Source organism: Vicugna pacos, chromosome 35, assembly GCF_048564905.1.
Source record: "Vicugna pacos chromosome 35, VicPac4, whole genome shotgun sequence".
Classification (NCBI taxonomy): Eukaryota; Metazoa; Chordata; class Mammalia; order Artiodactyla; family Camelidae; genus Vicugna; species Vicugna pacos.
Window position 1 is genome coordinate 29,706,686 of NC_133021.1, and position 25,676 is coordinate 29,732,361.

The following is a 25,676-nucleotide window of genomic DNA, read 5'->3' on the forward strand; positions in this document are numbered from 1 at the left end:
TATTCTGAAGCATGAAAAATGGAAAGAGACCGTTTTTCTGAATGTCATCCCCTTCTGAAATTATGGGGGGAGGTAAGCTTTGCAACTTTTTAAAGGGAAAAGGAAGGATTTTGTACGCTGTCTTCACTGGTGTTACTCAGGTACATCCTCGCCTTCTTGGCAGATTGCTGCCACATGTCCTGGAATTAGATTATGCTCTAATCTGCCTCCGCTGCTTCATAGCTCTGTGGCCCTGAGCATGATGTCTAACTCAGATTCTTCCTCCGAGGAATGCAGGGATTGGTAGTCTCTCATGTCCTAGGATTGTTGTAGGAATAAATATCTTACCTACAAAGAGTTAAAACTAGCGCCTATGCAGTAAACGTTCAATAAATGTTAGCTGCTGTTTTGCTGTTACAGGGAAGTATATGTACCAAAGGTGTAAGAGTTGGGTTTTTTTGTTTTTTACTAGAGAAAGATAGTTAACATTAAATGACTCTTTTTTGAAGCTGATAATAGATTTACAAAAGTGTTCCTCTGAAATAACCATACTTGACTCCTACTGAAATTATATGACTCAAAAATCAAAAGAGAAGAACTTCTCTTAAAACATTTCCAGACTTTCTAAGACATCAGTTTTACACCATCGTTCAGTTATTCGAAAACGAACATCCAATCCCAGCCTAACGCTTTACGCAATTCATCTCTGTCACAGGTTAACCATTTCAGTGCCTTCTTGCAGTTCTGATAATGCAAGTCTTGGGGGGTGGAATGATCAAATGTTAATCAGACCTGATTTGCTAGAGATTATCACACTCAGTAAAGTCAGGCAGGCAGAGAAAGACAAATATCATATGATATCACTTATATGTGGAATCTAAAAAAAATGGTATGAAACTTATTTACAAACCAAAAATAGACTCACAGACATGGAAGACTAACTATGGTTACCAAAGAGGGAAGAGGAGGAGGGATAAATTAGGAATTTGGGATTAGCAGATACACACTACTATATATAAAATAGATAAACAGCATGCACCTACTGTATTGCACAGGAAACTATATTCAGTTTCTCATAATAACATACAATGGAAAAGAATCTGAACAATATATGTGTCTATGTATAACTGAATCACTTTGCTGTACACCTGAAGCCAACATAGTAAATCAACAATACTTCAATATAAAACAAGCTCTAATAAAAAAAGTAGCTTGCTCAAGACTTTTTGTTTATATTTATGTTTTTATTGATGATCTTGATTGGTGGCCAATTGAGAAGGCAAGAACTGAAGCATTCCTTATAGGTCTCCAAGGTGGTTTGTGTCTTTGCAAGACATAAAGGTGATAGGCAGTTGGCAACTACAAGTTCATCAGCATCCAGAGAAATGGACTGAACTAGAGCTCACAAGTTGTACAATACATGCCAAGAATGCAGTAAAAACAACTTGGAATATCATAGCAGCTTATGAATGCTTCACAGTAGAGCCATGTCTAGCACTTGCCTAGGAAAAGGAGGGCAGGAAGAAATTGGCAAGACTCAACAGCTACCAATGATGCTGGAGGCTCTTACCCTAAGTCTAAAGACTGAATGTAAAGAGAAGAGAAAAAAAATCATGAAAATTGAAAGGGACAAAGAATAAAACAAGGCCATTTGCAGCAGCATGGATGGACCTAGAGATCGTCATTCTAAGTGAAGAAAGTCAGAAAGAGAAAGAAAAATACCATGATATCACTCATATGTGGAATCTAAAAAAGGAAAAGAAAAAGAAAAAGAAAAAGAAAAGAAAGGACACTATGAACTCATCTAACACACAGAAACAGACTCACAGACATAGTAAACAGTCTTACGGTTACCAGGGAGAGGGAGTGGGAGGGGACAAATTTGGGAGTTTGAGATTTGCAAATGTTAGCCACTATATATAAAAATAGATTTAAAGAAAAGTTTATTCTGTATAACACAGGGCACTATGTTCAATATCTTGTAATAACCTTTAATGAAGAAGAATATGAAAATGACTATATGTATGTATATGTAGGACTGGGACATTGTGCTGCACACCAGAAATTGACACATTGTAACTGACTGTACTTCAATAAAATTTTTTAATTCAAAATGTATATATATATATTGGAATTCCTAAAAAAAAAATTTGAAAGGGGCATTTGTGAAAGCCCAGTGTCCAGACATGGTCAGAATTACTGATGCATACAAAGAAAGTTAACAGAAATATTCATGAGCGAAGAGAGCCTTATGTAAGTATCTTTCATGCCTTCTGCGAGATCAGTAACCCAAGACTTTTGACTCCTTGGCAGGATGCCGTGCCTGGTTACCGCGTCACCCAGATCCAGGATCCCAGCCTTCTTATTTTCAAAACCTGAAAACTGTTTTTCCACTTTCAAGTTCTAGCCAGTTCTCTGCCTTTGAAGTTTTTCTGTTCACTTTCTGGCCACAGGTTTGGCCACCATTTTCCAGGAGAAAAAGTAACTGAGACACAGCAGCCTGAGAGCTAGGGAAGACCAAGACGGAATGTGTTTGGGGTCCCTCCCCCACACCCACGTTTTGCCTACAGTGATTGGTTTCTTCTCTTCTGCTGGCTCCAGGCAGACACCTTCCAACTGTCCAGATAAAATGAGACCCAGAGAGTCACCACTGATAGCAAACTGCAAATTGTAAATCCAAGAAGGCATGACGGGGACAGCCGCGGGAATTGCTTAAATAACCGTTACTGATAGTGATGATGATCATACAGATCACATTGGATGATAACTTTGCAATTTACCAAGTGCTTCAGCTAAAGAGCAAATGAGACTCCATGATGCCTGGAAGAGCACCACATCAGGACGTGTCTGGTAAAAACGACTGAAATGGGGGGTGGGGGGATGGAGGATTGAAACTAAAAACAGAAAGAGGAAAACTCTGTAATTGCGAAGATTTTAGTCACTGCATCTTGGTCCTCTGTCTGCCACATCTCTGAGCCTCTGCTTCTAACTGCTGTGTGGACCACCTTCTCCACTTCCTGGCACCCTGGATTTTCAAATTCCCTGACACTTGGAGTCACAAAGAACTCACAGGTAGAGGCATAGGAGGTCTTACAATGACCGGACCCCACCCACCCACCCACCCACGGTGCCACGCATACACCCGATGTCATCCTTCTAAAACGACAGAAGAAGACCAGCTTCCAGACTAACTTGGGAAATGAATCATTAGCAGCTGCAGACATGTATGAAGCTGGCCATCTTGCGGGCACAGTGGAGGTTAATCATGCAGCATCTGTGTCCCTTGGAGAGGAGATGGGAGAACAGAACCCAGCCCTGCCAGGCTGGAGGCCGGAGAGGAGGGAGGTGAGGTCAGAGCGAGTAGGAATGACGGTCTGGAAAGGGTTTCTCATCAAATCAGAGTATGTTAAGAAAGTATATCTAACACCTTCTTCTTGCTCTGTGCTTCCAGCTTTGATGGGAAGGGGAGAAGGTGGCTCTGTGTCCAGGCCAGATTCATGTTATGACCTAAGGCATATTCACTGAGACATCTTGAGGGCCACCCTCTTCCCACAGCTGTTCGAAAGCCAGTTCATGTATTGTGCACTTGCCAGTTTTCCCGTTCTTGTTCATAATGACCCCCAATCTTCCATTTCTCAAGTGATTTTGGTTTGGAAGTTACTTTCGTTTCTTCGGGTCTACTGGAGCTCTCCTCAGTTTTTTTTTTTTTTCACATTTGAAATTTTATGGGAATACTGTGCTTCTAGATTTATTCATTTAAATTGTCAGGAAGTATGTTGTCAGGATGCTGTGCCGAAGAAGTTCCTCACCCCAGCAGTTTTGCTGTATTGATGGGGTTATTAACCCTTTACTGACTAGAGGGATGCATCTTAACCCAGCAGGTTAGCTCAAGGATTAATTGTTTTTAAGTGATGGAAGCCCCCCTCCTTCTTTTTTCATTGTTTTTTCCAGTTTCTCAGAAGGCAAATTCAGGCACACGGGCTTGTACAAGATGAAAGTATTAGATAAAATTAGTGATACATTTGAATGATGTACTTTCTCCTTAGATACCACGCCCTCCCACATAGCCTTGTATATGTACATCATAGCAAAATCAACAAAGGGCGTCTGGGGCATGGGATTCTGTAAGTAACCTATAACTAAGCTGACCTAATGGTTTCTATGGCTGATTTTATTACAAATTATGAAAAAATGATATTAGTCTTGAGACCCAAAGAACAAACACATGGGTCATCTACTGGACTCAACAATTCAATTCACAGTTTTTACAAAGTGCCTATAAAGGCTCCGTACTGTGGCAGGTACTATTGAAGATACATTGTTTTATTATCTACCACATACTATATATTTTATTTTATTTATTTTTTGCACACACATATTTTTATTGAAGTACAGTCAGTTTACAGTGTTGTGTCAATTTCTGGTGTACAGCATAATGCTTCAGTCGTACATGTACATACATCATTCATTTTCATATTCTCTTTCACCGTAAGTTACTACAAGATACTGAGTATAGTTCCCTGTGCTATATAGTATGAACTTGTTGTTTATCTATTTTATGTATATTAGTATCTTCAGATCTCAAGCTCCCAATTTACCCCTTCCCACCCCTTTCCCTACCCGGGTCACCATAAGTTTGTTTTCTGTCTATGAGTCTATTTCTGTTTTATAAATAAGTTCTTTTGTCTTTTTTTTTTAATTCCACATTTAAGTGATACCATATGGCATTTTTCTTTTATAGCTTTTGAATCTTGTCCTCAATGACTTAAAAACCAGGCTTTCTTTGACACAACATTGTAAAATGATTATAAATCAATAAAAAATGTTAAAAAAAAAAAAACCAGGCTTTCAATTTGCATGTCACCTCTGAGTTCAATGAGCGAACACTTAAGTGGAGATTGGAAGACAAATTTATGTGAGTTTGATTCTGTTCTTGCAACATCAGGGTTGGAGAGATCATGGTAAAGAACGGAACACGTGGGAAGTGTATCGGATGCTAGGCTCTTGACATCTGTTCAGTTGTTTATCTTTGCAACATTCAGTAGCCCCACTTTACAGATGAGGAAATAGTTCAGGTCAGAGACTTGCTGAAGGAAGCAGACAGATGGTCATTGAGCCAGAATTTGACTCCAAGCTCTGCCTTCCTATAAAACCTGTCTTCTTACCAGTGCACTTCACAGCCAATCATAAAATATAAAATTAAAGGTTTGATGGCTGTTTAATATGATCGACGCAGGTGGCCAAATAGAATAATTAAGAATCTAAAATTGCTATTTTGCTTTTACTATCTGGCTTATTTAACTGTCTACAGTTACCAGTTAAATGGATAATTGTAAAGTCTCTAAATTACTTTAGGCTGTGTGGACATAAGCCTGAACGCTATTTTATTCTGACTCTAATTATGTTTAATTTCAAATTCCTAACAGCTCCTTGTCTAGTGGGTATCCTAGCGGATAGGGGAAGGTACATTTGAGGCTGTCTCCAGTTGTCTATGTTTATTAGTCCTTAGAGCGGGACAGATGCGTCCCCCTCTAAAGAAATTCCATTCAGAAAAGTCAGGCTTACAGACACACTCGGAAAAAATGATTTACTTACAAAATGACTCTTCTCTCTTAAAGCAATTCACCGCAAATTTCGCTTAATTAGTAAGATCCTCTAATACATTGAAGATACTATTTTATATCTGAATGTGAACCACATAAAATATTCCTCTTATGTGATCTCGTGCATTCATTTCATAATTTTAAAAGCAAGTGGGAACCAGCGCAGAGACGCAGAGAAGTAGGAGTGTCAGTAAGTTCGCCCAGGCTTATCCTAATGGCAGATATTTCAAATCTCCTACAACGTTTTGGGAGGAAATATAATCATACTGTTGCCCACACTCCTTTCCCAACTGGTGAAGAAGAATTTTGACTGGTCAGATTTATTCTACATATAAGTGAAGATGTTTAAACTATAATTGTGGCAACGTGAAGGAAATATTCTTTCAGGAATATTAAAATGTACAGAGGCTCACACTTTTGTGATAATATTTTATCATTTTGAAAACTTATTCTTAATAGACCGTCACATTATGTTTGAGTAAAGTGGTTTCATTTTCTTTAACAACCATTAATAGCTATTAGAGGTAGAAAAAAACATAAGGCTTTATATAGATCATTAAAATACACTTAAGTAATTCATAATTGACAATTAAATCAGCATGGCAATGCATTATCTTAAGTCTGATAGATCTGCATTTTTTAAAGTACCGAGAAGAAAGGGCTCCTTTGTAAGACATCCCGCTACAGACTGTTCTTGCATGTTAATTGATCACAAAGAACGCATTGTCTCCATATATGTGCTTGGTAATCATCTTTTACAAGTTTCCTTTTGTGAGGGTTTCGACGCTGCGCGTGGGAGTCTGGTTAGTGCTAGAAGCAGTGTCCTTGGTGAGGTCTGGAATTAGCAGCGACCTTTAAACCTTTCTCTTTGCCCTTGTCATAATACGTAAAATAAAGCGTTAGAGCTTTCCACTTTAAAAGTCCAGATTTCTCCTTTTCTCTTTCTTTCCCCTTTTCCTTCATCTCTCTAAAGACCAATGAATGTGTGGTCCTGAGGCTGGCTCTCAGTGTTGCCATGACAACAGCCACACAGATGCCCCTACTCCTGGGCAGCCAATGGGCATTGACCTTATCTTGTGAAACATAGCAGAAGCACGCGGGCTATGTTTGTTTGTAAAATTCAGACTCTTCTCAATCTACTATCCCCCACCTGCCCCAAAATTTGTGGACTTATTCCTAGGAAATTTGTGGACCATTCAGAAATTCTGGTTAATTCTATGTTTAGACCAAAATACAGAAACATAATTACATTTGACAGGGAATTCTAATCACTGATGTATTTTTTTCTCAAATGGCACTTACGAAAATTTCAGATAATTGATTGATTCCCACCTTTCTTTATTTCCTTACACCATACAATAAGGATGGAATTTATCCATTTACTATAAACCTTAAAAAGCAGAGTATGTTCTCTGTATTTTAAACTATGAAATAAGCAAAAAAGTCAAAAGGCTTATCTCCATATAATTTGCTAGACTGTGAGGTGGGTCAAAGTGCCAACAGAGTTTTTTTCCCTGTAATATCTAAGAAAGATATTTTATAATATGGACATGGGTGAGTTTTATGTGAGTCTGATTAACCTTGTAAAGATTTATCTACTTTACTACATCTCCTGACTATTATTTAATTTATAGATTTCATGGATGTTTATGGGAGACAAATTCATCACATTAAAAGTATAGAAGGACAATGGGTAATTTATAGAAGTTTTCAAAATACTGAAAGTGATGAGATACTGATACCTCAATGGTAGAAATGAAAATTTTAATTTAACTAGAAAGGAGAAAGGAGTCCGTGTAATCAGACTATCTTTACACTGCAGTATAGTTCTGTGCCCACGACAGCTACACCATGATTTTTAAAAATTAAATTGAATTAATGAATTCAAGGAGTTCAGAGCACACTGGAAGCGATGGGGGCATGGCTGTGATGGGTAATTCAGTGGGTCCCTCCACACTGGCCTCACTGCAGCCTGGCCAGAGTCTCTGGGAGGGAGATGTGGAATGTTAGCATCAGTATTAGTGACTCAATGGTCATGCACTTCTGTTCCCAGGTATCATGGGTCTATGGGAGTCTGTTACAGCAAGGACACTGCCCTCAGAGAAGGCCCCCTGCCCTGCAAACTCTCTGCAGTAGTCGGAAGGCACAAACCCAAGGGATAATTATGGAAATGATAAGGGAGTGCTGCAGAAGTGTATAAATTGCTTATTTTATGGGAAGAAGCTGAAAGTCACATGGAGATTTTCTGACCGTCAGCCACGGACAGCCTTCTTGGCAGTGGTGATCTCTAATTTTCAGATCCCGCCAACTCAATTCGATTCCGCTATTTGAGACATGCGTCAAGGTATTAATGAAAGGAATTAAGATTGGCAAGGCCAGAGATTTGATTGCAAAAAGCAGGCAGCAGAGTGGCTGATAACTTTAAAATGTCTCGTCAGTCTGTAGCAAAAACATAACCGACCTTCGGAGATTTTTTTTTTTTCCCACGTCTGGTAGCGAGCGAAAACCTCACTAATCCAGAACAGTCTTTCCTAAAACTGGAGAATTTCCCAAATGTAAACGCTTTTTGTAAATATTATACCAAAGTAAAGCATACATGTATTTGTTGAATTGAGTATGTTAAAGGAGAACAAATAGGTCAAACACAAGGCTGTGTGACGTGTGTGTTCTAAACTCTAAAATATCAAGATACATCATTTACTTCTTTTTATTGAAGTAGAGTCACTTTACAACGTTGTGTCAGTTTCTGGTCACAGTCAAACATATATATTTGTTTTCATATTCTTTTTCACTGTAAGCTACTACAAGATATTGAATATAGTTCCCTGTGCTGTACAGTGTAAACTTGTTTATCTATTTTATATATACCAGTCAGTATCTGCAAATCGCAAACTCCCAGTTTATCCCTTCCCACGCCATTCCCTGCTGGGAACCGTAAGTTTGTTTTCTGTGTCTGTGAGTCTGTTTCTGTTTTATATAGAAGTTAATTTGCTTTTTAAGATTTTACTCAAAAGAATTATGTATTCTCTGGGATTTCTAGTTAAGATGGTGTTTTGACACATGACCCCTGACATAACTCAAAGAGAGAGGGTACAAGAAAAAAAGTCCTTCACGACCAATTGTGGTTTATGCCAAGAGTTTTTGTTTTAGAAAATCTGTTAATATAATACAGTAAGAAAACAAATGATCTTAAAAGAAATTAATCCCTTATTCCTAAAGGGTGCAGGGGGAACTCTGAGAAAACCAAGAGTGCAAAGAAACTTTTAAAACTTAATAATAAGACAGCTATCTGAAACCAGTCATTTAATGAGAGATGGGTTGAGGTGAACATTATCATCTTTCATTCAACACTGTTCTGGAAGCTTTGATCTTAGCAATAAGACCTGCATCTGAACTACTGGTATGCCAAGTAGAAACACAAAGATAAAAAAAAATATCATTTGCATATGAGATGCATATTTATGAATATAATCATGAAAAAACAAGATAGCCAACTATAAATCTCTAAGAATTCAAAGAGAACATGATAGCAGCTGTTTTAAATCAATAACTTTAATGAAAATCGGTAGTAACAGGTGTGGAAACTATTTGAAGAAAATATCACATGCTCCTTGAGAGAGAGAGAAATGAAGATTTTAGTATATTTAGAGTTAATTCATGGATTCAGGGAGAAAAAGCAAGTCCCATAAAGATATTAAGTTTTCCCAAATATATCTAAGGGTTCAATTCAAATGCCAACCAAAATCTCAGTAGATTTTTTTTTGAACGGACAAGATTATTCTAAACTTCCACTTGAATTTCCCTTTGCAAGGAAAGAGTAATAATTAGAGTGATTGGTGTACCAGATGTTATAGAACACAGCTACCAAGTGTTCTTATTTAAAACAACGAGGTACCAATGTAAAGAACGAGAGATTCAGTAGCACTTAATCTAATACATCAACACGCACATCATATCCCAAAAGCCACTGGGAAAAGAATGAACCACATAATAAATGATACAGATAAAACTGCCGATTTGTAAAAGAGGGAAAACTCAGGTTTGTTTGATCTCCAAAATAATTCTAGATGAATGAAAGAGTGAAAATAAAAACCAGCAAACTACACAGATAAAGATTAACTTACTCTCAGGGTAAGGAAGAACTTTTATATCAAAAATAAAAGTATAAGGGAAATTATTGAAATAGTTATATAGAAATATTAAAATTCAGTACCAAAAACATTGGGGAAGGGACGAATTAGAAGCTGGGAGATTTGCAGATACTAACTACTACATATAAAATAGATAAACAACAAGTGTCTACTCTATAGCACAGGGAACTATATTCAATATCTTGTAGTAACTTTTAATGGAAAAAAACATGAAAAGGAATATATGTATGAACATGTATGACTGAAACATGATGCTATGCACCAGAAATTGACACAACATTGTAAATTGACTCTACTTCAATGAAAACATAAATAAATAAATGAATACATTTTTTTTAAAAAGTAAATGATCTGGGACAAATTTATTATCCTTTTTTTTTTAAAGAGAATTAAAGTACAGAAATATATAGAGTACTGGTACAACTCAATTCAAAAATCACATGGCTAAGGCACAGATACTGATCTTTATGCATGACAATAAACGTTGGGGAAAATATTTATCTTCATTAGAAAGAAATGCAAATAAAACAATTGACCTGTTTCATACATTGCATTTGCATATTTAACATTAAATAAGGGTCAGTGTGTTTGAGAGACTGGCACATTAGGGACTCTTGTCCTGTAGGTAGGTATCAACTGTTGCAAATCTTCCGCAAAACAATTCAGTGATCTGTGCTAAGACGTAACATGGTTCTCGTCTCTCAGGAGGAAATCAGAAATGCCCACAAACATTCATGTTTCAGAATTCCTATCTCAATGTTTCATGTAAAAGTGAAAACTTGGAGAGACCGCTAATATCTAATCTGAGGGAAGTGGTCAAATCAATTATGGGAAATCAGTGAAGTGAAATAACATGCAATCCTTGGAAAACAGTTTTTTCAAAAATCATACTTATGGGAGAAAAATGGCTCATGTTTAAAAAAAAGGATTAAAAACTATGATGACTGCAACCCCATTTGTATGTAAAAAGATGAGGTATATACATTAAAGATGACTACAAGGAAATGTATCAAACGTTAAACATTCTTATTTCTAGTTAGATTTAGGTGATGATAACGTTTCTCCTTTATGCTTTTCTATATTTCTGGACAATATTAGGAACATGAATTATTTTTATAATCATTAAAAACATAAACACTTTTAAAACAATCACATTCGATGTCCAAATTTCACTAAGTCTGAGTTAATGGTATCTAAGTTAAGAACCGTTTAATAGTAAAGTTTTAAGAGTGTAATATTATACGCTCAGTGGGAATTCAGTATATTATATTGATAAGTATCATTTGGAGCAATATGCTAAATATAGGCTAAAAAAATAGGCAGTTATTTTCCAGAGATAGTTGGATAAATAATTGTTACAAGATTTTTCAGCCTGAAACAGCCTGGAAGTGGGATTCAATAAGTTGCTCAAACAATGCAACGGACATGCTTTTCTATATATGGCAACATGGTTTGGGTTTTATTTGGGGCAGCTTGTGTTCCCGAGGGCTGCATTCAACCCTATTGGCCTTGCAGATAGGCTGGCATCAAGCCTTTATTTCTAGAAATGAGAGTGAAATGAATTCAGGTGCTTACAGCATCTTTTTGAGGTTTGAATGTGTCATTTTGTTGTGTGTGTGTTTTGGGGTCTGTGTGTGGTTTTCTTGGGTGTATGTGTCTTTCCCCATGATGTATTCCTTTTGAAGTTCAGAGGTCAGGCAGAGAAGCAGGAGTTTGATGGGTGTAACTTTTGAATCCATGAAACGGCAGCTTAATTTCACTTTATGATCGACGCCAAGCAAAATGCAGACTATCTCTCTTTCTCCAAACACACAGTGGGACATGTGCATGTGTGTCTGTACTGTTGGATGTGCACACACATGTGTGTGTTTATGTGTGTGCATGTCTGTGTGTGCAGTTTGTTCAGGGTAAGAAAAAGGTTTGAAAAGTTCAACCGCAGACACTAATGAATTTGGCATCCTTCAAACTGTCTCATAAGGAGAAATTCTGATGGCAGGCCTATGCCATGTCCTCTAAGGGAATGTGACAACGGTCTCAGCTGGGAGGACTGCCACCGTGGAGACCTGCTTTAATCTCCCAAGTGTGCCCACCAAGACCTCTGGTGACCAGGCTGAGAGCTTCAGATATGGTGTCGCACCAACCTTTCAACAACAGCAAAACCCCGAAACAATCAATGGGCCAATGGGGCCGTAAACTCATCACATCAATGAGATGATTACACAGAGACAAGGTTGCCTGAAGGAAGAATAGGAAAGTTTTACTTCCCAGTGATTTTGTTTTCTTGGTTTTTTGGAAGTGATTCAGTCTTTTCGCCTTTTGTCAATTTCCTCACTGCATGTGGCTACAGCCAGGCACCGTGTCTTTTATTACCAGCTGCCCCCAGAGACGCCTGAGAGTTCAGAGTAGGAAAAAATGCTCTTCAAAGATTCCTGAAGTCACATGGAATCTCTGTGGCCTGTTGAACACTTGATCATCTGAAAATGAAAGGCAGCTAACTTTTTATCCTGTGATTGTCCATAGACTACTTTAGGCTGACTCTGCCTTCCACACTCACTCCCTCATTTCCATCCTGTCCACCTCTGTTAGTTTCTCCCTCCACAGCACACCTCTTGTGCCATGCCTCTCTCCATTCTGGGTCTTGGATGGGTTCATTTGTTTATTTATTCTAGTATGCAATGAACATTTATCCAGCACCTACTGTCCAACAGGCATCTTAGTAGGCACTGGAGAAAGAGAAATTAACATCGTGGTCCCTAATCCCAAGGAGCCAAAGAAAAAGTAATGTACTAGTCAATTGCTGCAAGAATAATTTACTAGTCAATTGCTGCAATAAGGCTGCATACAAATGATTTCACAGTACAGTGGTTTACAACAGTGCACATTTATTCTTGCACTTGTGAGTCTGCAGGTCAACTGTAGTTTGGCAGATCTTAGCTGGGTGGCTCCCTTTCGGGCTGTGATTCAACTATGCTTGGCTCCAGACTGTCGACTGGGCTCAGGTCTTCTCCACATATATTTGTTCTGAGGCCCAGGTGGGAGGGGCAGCAGATTCCCCGGGGCTAGCTTTTCTCATGGCAGGCCACGGGGCGCAGAACCCCAAGCTACACCACACAAGCACGTTTCATATAATGCCCGCTAACGTTTCCACAGCTGAGGCAAGTCACATTGTGAAGCCCAAGGTCAGCGGAGAGGCGAAATAGATTTTACCCACTCTAGTGCACTGCAAGGTCACATGATGGAGGGCGTGATAAATTGGCAAGATAATCTAATCTACCACACAAATTATGACAATAAAGTATGTTACATGGTACAAGAGAAGTATATTTCAGGTGACGAGGAAGCATAGAAAAATGTCAGAGGAGGGGAGGTTCATCAGTCAGGGTCCAACCAGAGAAGCAGAACCAGTAGGATGGATGGATAGATGGCGGATGCTCAGACAGATAGAAGATGGTGGTTGGATGAATGGATGGATGAATGGAAAGAGAGAGAGATGATGATGATGGATGGATGGGTGGATGGACGAATGGATGGATGGAAAGAAAGAAAGTTGGATAGATAGATAGCACTGTCTCTGTAAGGCTTTTCTGCATCTATGCTGAAAGCTGACATCCACAGTCAAGAAAGGAAAATGGATATAAAGTTGCAGAGACCAAGGGCAGGCTGGAACCTCCACACACTGTATGTTTGTATTCAAGGATGGACCAAAACACATGTCAATTCTTGTGGCCTCTGCCTTGGGGACCTCAGGACATAGGTAAACACACACACCTGGCCCAGAAGTCAGGGACACTCAGGAGGATGGGGGAAGGCAGAGCAGTTGCAGGTCCAGTTGCTGCTTCTCACTGAGGAGGCAGCTCAGCACATCAGCCACCATGTGTGCAAGCTGCAAAATGACTGTTGCTTCCCTCCTGTCCTTGCTTCCTGTGGCTCACTCTAACCAGAAACATTTTTTAAAAGTGAATTCTGGGAAATGTAGTTCAGCCTAGCTGAGCTGACACATTAGAGGGCCAGCACCAGGGAAATTTAATCCCACAGCTAGATGGAGTGAATAGGAAATGCTTTCAGTGAACATATTTGAACAGAATCTTTAAGGATGAGCAGGAGGTAACCAGGAAGGAGGAATGGCAGTTTAGGCAAGCACAAAGTGGGAAAGAGGGCAGACTCAGGTATACAGAAGATCCTGGTGTGGACGGCCAATATCCAAAGCCACCAGGAACACACTCTCCGTGAAAGTTGGCTTTGTTTAACTTGCTGCAAGGATGTGATGAGGGAATCTTAGGAAAAGGAAGTCGGAAGGGGTTGATTATAGAAACAGGGCTTGTGTACATACTGAGGAGGTTTTACGGAAGCCAGTTCTGGATTGGGTATTTTCAGGAATTATTGTCTATTGTTAACAACTGAACTGTGTGTCCTCCCCACATTCATATATTGAAGTCTTAATGCCCAGAGTCTCAGAATGCAACTGTGTTTGAAGATAGGGCCTTTCAGGAGATAATTAAGGTTAACGAGTTCATAAAGGTTGGATCCTATAGGACTGGCGTCTTTATAAGAGGAGACATCAGGGATGCACAAAGGAAAAGCCACGTGCAGACACAGCGAGAAGATGGCCATCTGCCAGCCACGGAGAGAGGCCTCAGGAAAAACCAAACCTGCCCACACTTTGGTTTTGGACTTCCAGCCTCCAGAACTGTGAGAAAATTGATTTCTGTTTTTTAAGGGCCCCCAGTCTGGGGTCTCAGCCCAAGCAGACTCATACAGGCATCTTGGCAATGTTTATCTAGGGAACAGGAAGATTAAAGCAGAGCTCAGTTGCCACTGGTACCTAAACAGTTGGAAGACAGGGATGCAGTATTTTTGTCTTTCTCTTGGTCCACCATGGTCTGGAAGTCTGATTTTTTTTTTTTAATAGACTGTAAGAGTTGTGGGTGTTTCGTTGGAAACATCGTGGTGCACCCAGCAGGCACCAGCTGCCAGAGCCGTTTCGCACTTCCTCGTGGGCGTTCTTGGGAGAGGACGCTCCTTTCCTGATGGAGAAAGGACACTGCATCTAAACTGCCTATGATGTGGAATCCAGATTCCTTTGCTCCATTTACAGGATTCCTGGTCGGGCCTCCCTTTTCCTCGTCTCTCTTATTTCCCTTCCTGTTGTCAAGGTTTGTGCTCCTCTCTATGACGACTTTCTTGCCACAGCCTCCCACTTGAACACACCTCACACTGGTCCCCTCTGCTTGGGGTGTCCTCATTCTTCGTCTCCCTGCCCACCCCAAATGCAGGCATCCTCTTTGAGATCCCCTCCAGGCTCATTCCTCCAGGAGAGACTCTCAGATCACTTCAGCCAGCTCATCACCCTCCCTGCCTTGGGACTCCTGGGTCCGGCAGCCATCACAGCAGTAGACGCCATATTGTTCTTTGTCTCACAGAAGTGAGGTCTCTCCCACACGATTACACTCTCCCTGAGCACGGGGGCCGAGGCTGCTTCCTCTCTTGAATTCAGTGTTCAATAGCCAACACATTCATGCCTCAAAAACAAAAAGTGTGATTGGTTTGTTTCAACACAGTGTTGCTGAGGTTTTGTTTTTTTTTTAATTCTTTTTTAGTTGGGGGATAATTATGTTTGCTTGTTTGTTTTTCAGAGGAGACACTGGGGATTGAACCCAGGACCTCATGCATGCTAAGCACATGCTCTACCACTGAGCTATACCCTCCCCCTATTTGTTTTTTACTGAAGTATAATTGATTTATCATGTTGTGTTAGTTTCTGGTGTACAGGATAGTGATTCAGTTATACATACAAACATATACATATTCTGTATTCTTCTTCCTACTGCAAGCCATTGAATATAGTTCCATGTGCTCTACAGTAGGACCTTGTTGATCATCTATTTTATATATGGTAATTTGTACCTGCTAATCCCCAAACTCCCAATTTATCCCTCTCTCCGCCCTTCCCCCCACCCCCACAACCATAAGTTTGTTTTCTGTCTGTGATTTTCTTTCTGTTTGTTTTTTAACTGCACCAAAGGCAAAGGCGTGTCCTAGCTTTATTAAAGGGCCCGCCCGCAGTCAATATAAAAACACAAAAGTCCCATCAGTTTAATAATAATACTAAAAAACAACCCAAAAGTGGAAACCGAGGGGGCAGGGAAGAGGCCCCTGGGCCAGGGGCACGGGGAGCCCTGCTCACAGCACCAGGCCTGGCTGCAGGGCCCCCCGGTATTGCTGTTGCTACGAGGTCAGGGGGCAGCGACTGTCCTGTGGGAGCCACCGTTCATCTGGGTCGAGGACCCTTACTTCTCCTGGGGTGCGCTCAGCTTCTGCATGCCCCGGATCTCGTCCAGCAGGCCAGACGTGAAGGCCTCACTGGGTCTGTAACAGTCAAGCAGCAGCTCCGGGACCCTGGCAGCCCAAGTATCATCGCTCTCCATGTCCCGGGGTTCGTCCGCATCGATCTCCAGCTCTGGATCTCCTCTTCCTGGCAGCTGCTCCAGGATCCGCCCCTCCAGGTTGAGGCGCTTCAGTAGCTCCTTGCGGTCGTACTTGTCCGTGACCTTCCCCTGGCGCCTCACTGGGCCCTGGTCGCCCGCGCCGCCCGGGCCCTCGCCTGCAGCCCCAGGAAGGCCCTGAAAGTAGACGCGGGGCCCTGAACCGCCACTGCCCGGCCCGCGGGCTGCAGCCGCCAAGGCCGCGCCCCGCCTCCGCGGGGCCGCTGTCCGCCATGGCGCCGCCTCCAGGACGCCCGCCGGCTGGCACCGGGCGCTGGCTCGGGTTAGCTCGTGGGCGCGGCTCCAGGGCGGCGGGGACGCCCGGGGGCAGCTCTCTTTCTGTTTTATAAATAAGTTTGTTTGTGTCTTTTTAAAAAGCCGAATCCTGCATGATACACAGAAATAAACCTGGTGAGGGGGTGGGGATCACCAAGGGAGCTGTGCACGTGTAGGAAGTGCCAAGACCAGAGAAATCGTATATATGAGGACTTGAATGAAGTTCACGGTGCAGAGTGTTACGTGCTGACTGAGAAAACCACTCGGGAAGAGATTGGAGATGGGGGTGGGTCTTGTGAACCATATTATGATGTGGCTTGGACTTCATTGTAAGGGCAGGGGGAAAGCTCTGATGGTTCTAAGCTGGGGGCAACTATGCCATATTTAGCTATTAGAGACATAACTCTGCTGAAATGTGTTGTGTGGATCTGAGCCAGCAAGACTGGAGGTCAAGAGACTCCTTAATAACTGGGATATCTGAGTTAGGAGAGCGTCGATGGTGAAAACGTAGGTGGATTCTAGAGACCGTCTTGTTCAATTGACTCATTGTCTCCCTGGCACCTTATGCTCACCAGAAGCACCCTAATTCCTGTGTATTTATAGTCATCGCATCACGCTTTGGTTATGGAATTAAAAACAGACGCAAGGTTTATTTGACCTGGGTTCGATTGTGTCTGGTATGTTTGCTCTATGAATATTCAGGGAGTGCGTATGAATGTAGGCTACTTCACCCCAAAGTTTAGAACCATTGGCCCGGGATATGTTATCCAAGTCTAGAGTGTCTAGATCCTTACAACTTTTCGAATCTTTATCTGGCAAAACGCACAGCCACCTTCAAAAACTACGTTTGCTGTTGCTTTTTTGAACGATTGAATCCAACGAGGCTTTGGAAGCGTATGAGTTGGTTCCACATCATTGCTTTCCTGCTCTGGGAGCTGGATGCCACCTTCCTGCCCCAGGCCCTCCCCTCCTGGTTTTTTACTTATGCGTTCAAGGAGATGGTGATGAACAGCAGAGCACTTTTCACTGCTGTCTCAGAAGTCTGGGCAAGTTGCTGAATGTTCAGCTAGAGTCTGGCCAGAGCAAGCAAGATTAGCCAGGACCTCCTGGATGCCCCCCCCCCCCCGCCTCCTTTTTCCAGGTGTAGAAGTCTCCTGCTTCCTTTTAAAATTAGGCTGCCTTCTAAAGTTATTGCCCCAGTTCCCGACTGATTCTTGAAACTTTCTGAAATGTTTCGGTCTCTTATTTGCACTGCCCTGCTTTCTGATTTAACATCTCAATAAATAATTCATGATCTCATATACAGCAAGGAAACTCAAAGCTTCATATGCATATGTTTTCTCTCTCCAGCTGGGTTTAAGTTCCTTGGTGATGTGTTCAGTCCTCTTTGTCACTGGACCATATTTCTTTGCCTCTTTCTCAAATTTTGATTTGCCTCAGGTTCTGGTCTTCGTCCATTTCTCATTTTTCACCCTCAGTACCCCTCCTGGCTGAGTTCATCCAGGGCAGTGGTTCCACTGCCTCCTCTATTGGAAGACCTGCCCGGAGGCATCTCCAGCCCTGTGTATCTCCAGTGGACTCGGCTTTCTTCCCGTTTCGCTTTTTTTTTTTTTTTTTTGGCTTCAGTTCAGTTCGCTGTGTCATTATTGGCCAAAATATGCATGGTAGAAACATCAGAATTATCTTTAACTCTGCTCTTTTCTTCTTTCCACCCATTCACTTGTCCATATGGTGATTCTACAGCTAAAATATCTTTTTACGCCTTTCCTCTCTCTAGAGACTTCCTGGAGAATGTAGAACAGTGAACAGAGCTCAGCCCACCCCCATCACTGCCAGTAACACTGCACTTGTTGGCTTGGGTTTTTCCTGAACTCCCAGGCCCCCAGTGTCTTGATTTGTGTAATGTGGATGGCAATAGATGATAATAGCAATTTACTGGATGGCTCTGGTAATTGAGTGATTTAACCTTCTGGGGAGCATCTTGAACAAGCACAACCAATAGGCAGTGGTCCACGAACTGAAGACCCATCTTGTGGGCCACGCGGCCTCTTACCTGCACAGCGGCTTCCCCACTGCCTCCCTGACCCCACATGCTTCTTTGTTCTTGGCTCAGGCTCCATACTGAAACCAGAGTTGTCTTTCTAGAGCCAGAGTTGTTTAAAATTCTTCATGGCTTCCAACAGCCAATTTTTAGTCTGGGATGCAGTGTCCTTCATCCCTCAGCTGGGGGCCATTTCCTGCCTCATCTTCATGACCCCTTTAGCCTCTGGGAACTTGCCCTTGAAGATCATGACACAGTCGTGTTCATAGCACATTTCCAGTCTCCACTATGATAATATTTATTCGACATAACAGGAGTAGAGAAGTCAATGTCCTGTTTCAGGTCTGTCCCTGCAATGTAAAGCAAAATCAAAATAAGACACTTTTGAAAGTGAGGAGACATCTCACTAGGGACTGCCTTGAGAGTGTGTGTGGGTAGGGGGGAGGTTTAACAGCATTCACTGTTTTGTGTTGAATAGCAGGCGAAGCATGGACTAGTAAGAGGATAACTTGCTGTAAGTCCCTGGGGATCTCAGTCAACTGAGAGAAGTAGGGCCAGACTCCACTGGGCAAAAGGAGTGACTTACCAGCGTACATAAAGAGTTAAATACATGAAATAGATCAACTGAAAATGAATGAAAAGTTAGGCTGATTTCTGAATCTTGCTCCTTGCCTGTAAGGACCCTTGCTTTTTCCAGGATATCCCACCAGTCAGCCTCCAACTCCCATTGCTTCTAACTCTGCAAGTTTTGTCCACTCATCTCATCATCAATGCCTGACCCTACCTGCCTGCAGTGTATTAATGCCAAAGTTCAGCATTTATGGAGACTAATGAGGGAAATGGATCATTTATTACTTTATTTTTATACACCCATATAAATGATACTTAAAGTTTTAAAATATATATATATCAAATATATATGTATGTGTGTCTGTGTGTATATATATATAAAAACAAGCTTATCATTCCATCTCAACAGATCGATCAAGTTCTGAAAGTCAGGAAGAGGACTTTCCTCATCTTTCTGTCTCTCTCAGGTTCCAGCCCAGTGACTGCTCAGAGTTGAATGTGATAAGTATTTCACAAGTTGGGTCATATAGCTGTCAGCCACTGAGAGTGGGTCACCTGAGAAGAAGAATGCTTCACGAAGAAATCCAGCCATTGAACAAGCGTTGATTAAGCGTCTGCCACATGCCATACATTGGTCTAAAGTGGTGATAAGACGGAGTGAGTGTTTGCTTTGATGCAGCTGGGGTTCAGATGGAGGAGAGAGATAATAAACAAGTTAATAAGTAGATCATTTCATTTTAGAAGGTGCTGTACAAAGAAGTGTAACATTTAAAGCACCTGTGTATTCTGTAAGAGCTATTGTGGTCTTTTCAAATCCATCTTTCCCAGACCATCTGGGTTTCTGTTTCATCTCCGTCATACAGTCACGTGACTCCCCGTGTGGTCTCCCCTTCCCACCAGGAAGGCTGGTCTCCTCCAGCCCTGGTCTTCATTATGCTTGTGCTGTTCACGTCTTACAATTCTCTAGGATCAAAGCCACTAAGAAAGAGGGTTCTCTAAGTGCACGAAACTCTCCGTGTCTATCGAGGCCTCAAGGATAAGAGTCAAGGTACAGAATCCCTGGGACATGGCAGTCTGAGCAGACAGAAAGGTGCTTGTGTGTGCATGTGTCTGTCTTTAAAAATAGCAATAATAAACACGGCCCATCTTCCGCACAGATGTTAATGCCTGACTTACACACATTCACCCGTGGCCTTCTCGGGGTTTCCCGCATGTCCGAGTGTGACCCTTGGCAAAACACTAAGCCGAAAATGACTGCTCAATTGTGAACATGTTATTGACAAAATCGTATGAGTTCACAAACCAAAGTCAGTTATTTTATCGGCGAGGCTGTTTGTGGTAGTCCGCCTTCATGGGAAATCCTTGACTTCTCTCTCTCTTCAGCAGACCCCTCCCGAGCGGCACAGAGAGAGTTCCCCAAACACACCTCGTGCTGTCTGTTCTCATAGCCCCTCTTGTGCAGAGCAGACAAGTCAGCACCACTCTTTATAATAACACCTCTAAAATTTACCTAGTGCCTGTTCTCAAGTGGCTTCTTGGAGCTCTAAGTACTTTAGGGTTTATTATTTACACCTACTCATGAGAAATGTGACACTTTATCATTTTAAGGGGCTTCACAATTATTCTTGCTAATTACCCATTCCCACACTCCGCCTCTTCTGGTAAAACATCTCCATTTTGCAAACAAGTACATCATCCCACGACTTGGAGAAAGCATGTCCATTTGGAATGTAGCGCCCTTGGGTGAGGTACCAGGGTAGCTGCCTCCCGTTCTAAAGCGTGACTTGGAGGTACGTTCTGGGTGCTCTGGTGAAAGGAACTCACGTTACGTAGATCCTCAGATCACCATCTAATCCTTTCTTTGCTCAGGCTGCTGAGGTTTTACTTTCAACCACCTGCCAGTGGCATGTTGCAGGAAGAGATCTGTGACGCCTCTGTCCCTGGGGCTTTGAAGGTTTTTCCCCTCAAGGCAGGAGGGACCACTGGGTCTGGAAGCACAGGATCGCTCTGTGTTCCGTTCATTGTGGCTCGTGTGTGCTGACCCCACTGCTTTGCCTCCTTCTGCCCATAGACACCCTTCCCCCGAGGCTGACGAGTTGGCTAGAGGAACTTTGTATTTCCCGCTCGACATCAGCTCTGGATGGAAATCCACCCCTCACACCCAGACTTAGCGCTTTACCGAGCACCTCCGTGCACTGGGTCTGCTGGGAATCCGTTTCCTGTAGACCTCGGTCAATGGCTCCAGAGTCACTTCCCAAATTCTCCGTGTTCTTTCCGTCTTTTTTGACAATGGGTTATGTTTCTCAGTTAAACCTGGCAACTCCTGGTACCTTCTGTGGCCTGCATGGTTGTGTCCTCACTGTAGGAGGGGGGGGTCTCTGGAGTAAGTCACGAGGGTGGGGTCTTCATTAATGGGACCAGTGTTCTTGTAAAAGAGACCCCGCAGAGCTCCCTCATCCCTTCCTCCATGTGACACGGCAAGAAGGAGCCAGCGGCGAGCCAGCTAGAGGGACATCGCCGGAACTTGCCCAGACCACAGCCTGGGTCTAGGACTTCTCAGCCCCCAGAATGGTGAGAAATCACTGTTGCTCATCAGGCGCCCGAGTCTGTGGCATTTTGTTTCGGCAGACTGAGTGGACGAAGGCAGTATCCAAAACTAGCAAGTAAATCGATTTAATACCCTTGGTGCCTCCACAAGGCAAGATTGTTCTTTTACATTGGGCATCTGAGAGGCAGACTAGATTTTTTTAGTGCCCCATCTCCCATCAAAGGATTCTGCACTGCCGGGGCCTCCGTCCCCAGCACACTTCACATCGTACGCTTCCACTGAAATGGTATTTTCTGTTACTTTGGCCTTGTAAATATCAAAATGCAAAGACAAGGCATAGAAGGCCGAAGAAAGTTGGAGGAGTTAATGTGGCACTTGGAAATTTAGCTCTTTTATGCTAGGAAATGCCTACAACATAAAGAAATGCACATACAATATATTCTTAAAACTATTTTTAGGAAAGTCAAATAAATCTAGCAAGGTCACGAAGTCTGGCTGATTTTCAGCTAACCCCCATACTTCCATGTTGCTGTACCTTTCCAGTTTTTCCCTCACCAGATTTGCATGATTTGCAAATTTGCATGATTTGCAAATTTGCATTATTAGCTAAATAAAATCTTTTTGGAGCTAGAGGGCACGGACATTAAGTTTTTGGTGGTGTTCCTTGCCAATTACTGTTATAATCCTTTTAAAAAACTTTCCCCTACAAACCAAATTTAATAATCATCATTTTTAAAAACTAATTCCTATTGTAGATGATCTGGAAAAAAAAATTAGTCTCCAAAAGTGCTGTGCCTGTCCAGTTTCAACTCAAACGTCCCTTGAAATAAAGTTTTGAAAGGAATTGATAAATACTATTAGCTAAACTTAATCTTTTAATGACTTTTTCATTAATTTACACACGACCTGCTAAGGTTATTAGCATCACATTAGAAAACTGTAAGGTTCTTCATTACAATAAACACTACTTACAAGCCATGCCCTCCCCAGGCGTGTCTGTTACCCCGGGGCACAGTGGGTCTGCTGATCAACCACAGCGCAGTGGAGCGCAGGTTTGGAAGATGGAGTTCCCAAGCTCCATCATTCTTCACCTTCTATGTGCAAGTTGCTCATTCTTTCTGCACTTGAAGTTTTTTTCAGCTGAGCAGGTAATAGTATGAACTGTGCCCACCCCACAGTGGTGTTGTGGGGGTTCCTGAGCTCAATATGAAAAGGTCTTGAGGTGTAAAACATGATGGCACGTCAGAACTCCTCAGCGCTGTGAGCTGTGCCAATGTGATGCCTGATTTAGAATAAGAGGTGTTTTCTCCCCCAACATATTTGTTAAGGAAATGACATAAAGGAATATTGAAAAATAAAAGTCTTCTCCCCAAAGCCCCAATAGTTAAAAACAAATCCATTTTTTTATTTAAGACATATTTATCAGAAACTGTGGCATATTTATACAATGGAATATAACTCAGCCATAAGAAAGAACAAAATAATGCCATTTATAGGAACAGGGATGGACCTGGAAGTCATCATTCTAACTGAAGTAAGCCAGAAAGAGAAAGAAAAATACCATATATTACTCATATGTGGAATCTAAAAAAAGAAAAAAAGACACTAATGAACTCATCTACAAAACAGAAACAGACTCATAGACATAGTAAACAATCTTATGGTTACCAAGGGGATAGGGGGTGGGAAGGAACAGATTGGGAGTTTGACATTTCCAAATATTAACTAGTATATATAAAGTACATAAACAACAAGTTTCTTTTGTATAGCACAGGGAACTATATTCAATATCTTATAATAACCTATAATGAAAAAGAATATGAAAAGGAATATATGTATATATATGTATAACTGAAACATCCTGCTGTACCCAAGAAATAATTGATGCATTGTAAACTGACTATACTTCAATTTTAAAAAAAAAAAGGAAATTTTATTGTGTATCAGCTAACGGAAGGTCATTCTACTGTGTGAATTAAGAAGACGGAGATTAAACCAATGTGGATTTGGAGTCAGAGAATTCCTATACAGTATATAAGTGGTAAACAGGACACGCCTGCCTTTTATTTACTCATCTTCTTATCCTCAAGTTCAGCACACACAACTGGTGGATGTAGGACACCCCCCCCCCAGTCTATCATCCTACTGGAGTTTGGGCAAGTACTCAACTCTTACCTTGATAGTTTTCTTATTATTTTGATCCCTAGACTCAAAAAGGAATTGGTGGGAATAGAAAAGATTTAATGGTTTGATTCCATTCCAGTCCTTACAACCAGGGATCCATCATCCACTTCACTAGAAGAAGAGACCCATACACTGCAGCCCAGGCTGCCGGTGCTAAGAATATATTTATGGATGAGTGAATGCACTAGTGTTGTGTGTTAGTATTTGTCTTGCAGTTTAGCCCCATTAGAAATGGGATGGAAGTACGAAAAAAGGGCTTTGTGTTGTAAAAGTCTATTTTTACTTTTCTCTGATGGACAAAACCATAGCCAGCCCACTCATTTCGCTTTTTAATTCATATTTGCATTGACTGAACACACTCAGTTTCATTACAAGCTCTTCAGGTGCTCTAAGACAAATTAGCATCCGTTGCCCCGGCAGTTAAACGAGAGCTCCAGGGAGGTGAAGTGACATCTGCCTCACTGCTCCCCAACAGCCACTAGGGAAATGGCTCCAACTCTCCCTCTCCCTGCAGGGTCTCTGGTTCCCAACTCATTAACACAGTGTTTACCTTACTTCCGAAGAACATCTTAGATGGGATATAGTCTGTTTCCCTGACAAGGTAATTCATTTTTCTATATTCACTCTACAACTTTCAGATGCTATTGTGAAGGAAGGAAATGAAAAAAATGTGATTGTTTTAAGGGTAGAACTCTTGTTTCATCATTGGACCTTCATCAAGTTATTTGTCATGTCTTCTTGTCACCTAGAAAGAGGGATGGGGACTCTTTCAGTCACCATTGCTTATTGTCATCAGTCCAGGTGACAAATGAAGCGAGTTGCCATGCAGTTGCCGTAAAAGCCCTTCCTCACCCTCCAGAACATCTCCGTTTCCCTAGCTGTGGGCCACAACTAAGTTGAGCGGTCAGAGATCTAGGGAGATACAGGGGTGTAGTCCACATCTTCACATGGGATGGAAACGGAGCACACCACTGCTGTCCCCACGCCACTATTACTGCCACAAACATTTGGTCCCCAGATTCTCCTGAGATGCACGGCGGTGCCGCTGAGAACACTGAGCCTAGGAGTGGTCCAGGTGCAGTGTCCAGTGACCCAGGTCTGCGTTGCGCTGTGCTCTGCATTGCTCCCTCCAAGCTTGAGAGCGTTCTCTGCTTCCCGTCAGCACACACCTCCTGGAGTGATGCCTTCATTTGCAATTTTGGACAACTGACTGTTCTGTCCATGGCATCTCATCTTTCCTGGGTTGTGTTTAACTGGCTACTTTACTTGGCTAACCTGCATGGAATTCTTCTAATTCCAATGAACAGAAGTACGAGGTGTATTTCCTTGGCCCACTGTATCTGCTAAGCCCAACAAGGATAACGAATTAGGGAAGCAGGTGTTTTTTCTTATTTTGGAAAAGAGCATCTAACTGATCTTTTGAGGCGGATGCTCCAGTGTCTATCAGAACTTTAACAGGACCAAACAATCTTTGCATCGCCTGCCTCCTTGAGATGACCTGCTTCAGGTGGACGATGCTCTGATCGACAAGAACTCCAGTGCTCACAGAGTTAAAATCTTTCCGAGTCCCCCAGTCTCTGTCCTCTGCAGCCCAGGGTGGGGCTGAGGGTCTTGACCTTGTCACTCTTCCTGAGAACAAGAGGGGAGGAAGAGATGAACCCAACTGTGAGTTCAGTGTCCCAGAAAAGAGAAGCAAAAACCCTTGTTAGCACCCTGACCCAGCCACATCTTCTGTGAGTCATCCACGATGCTTGCTGACAGTTGGTGGCAAAGAGAAAATGTGCAATTGGGTTTGTTAGGAAATGCATAAGAGAGAAAAAAAAAAAGGTAAACAAGTTACTT

The 25,676-nt window shown here is 41.9% G+C and overlaps 1 protein-coding gene and 1 pseudogene across 4 annotated transcripts in view; one reads left to right on the top strand and one right to left on the bottom strand.

Annotated features, from left to right (window-relative positions):
• Positions 1–25,676, top strand: part of CELF2 (CUGBP Elav-like family member 2) — a 466,579-nt gene that overhangs the window by 148,648 nt on the left and 292,255 nt on the right. The window lies entirely within an intron of this gene.
• Positions 15,997–16,450, bottom strand: LOC116277017 (protein phosphatase 1 regulatory subunit 14B pseudogene; annotated as a pseudogene).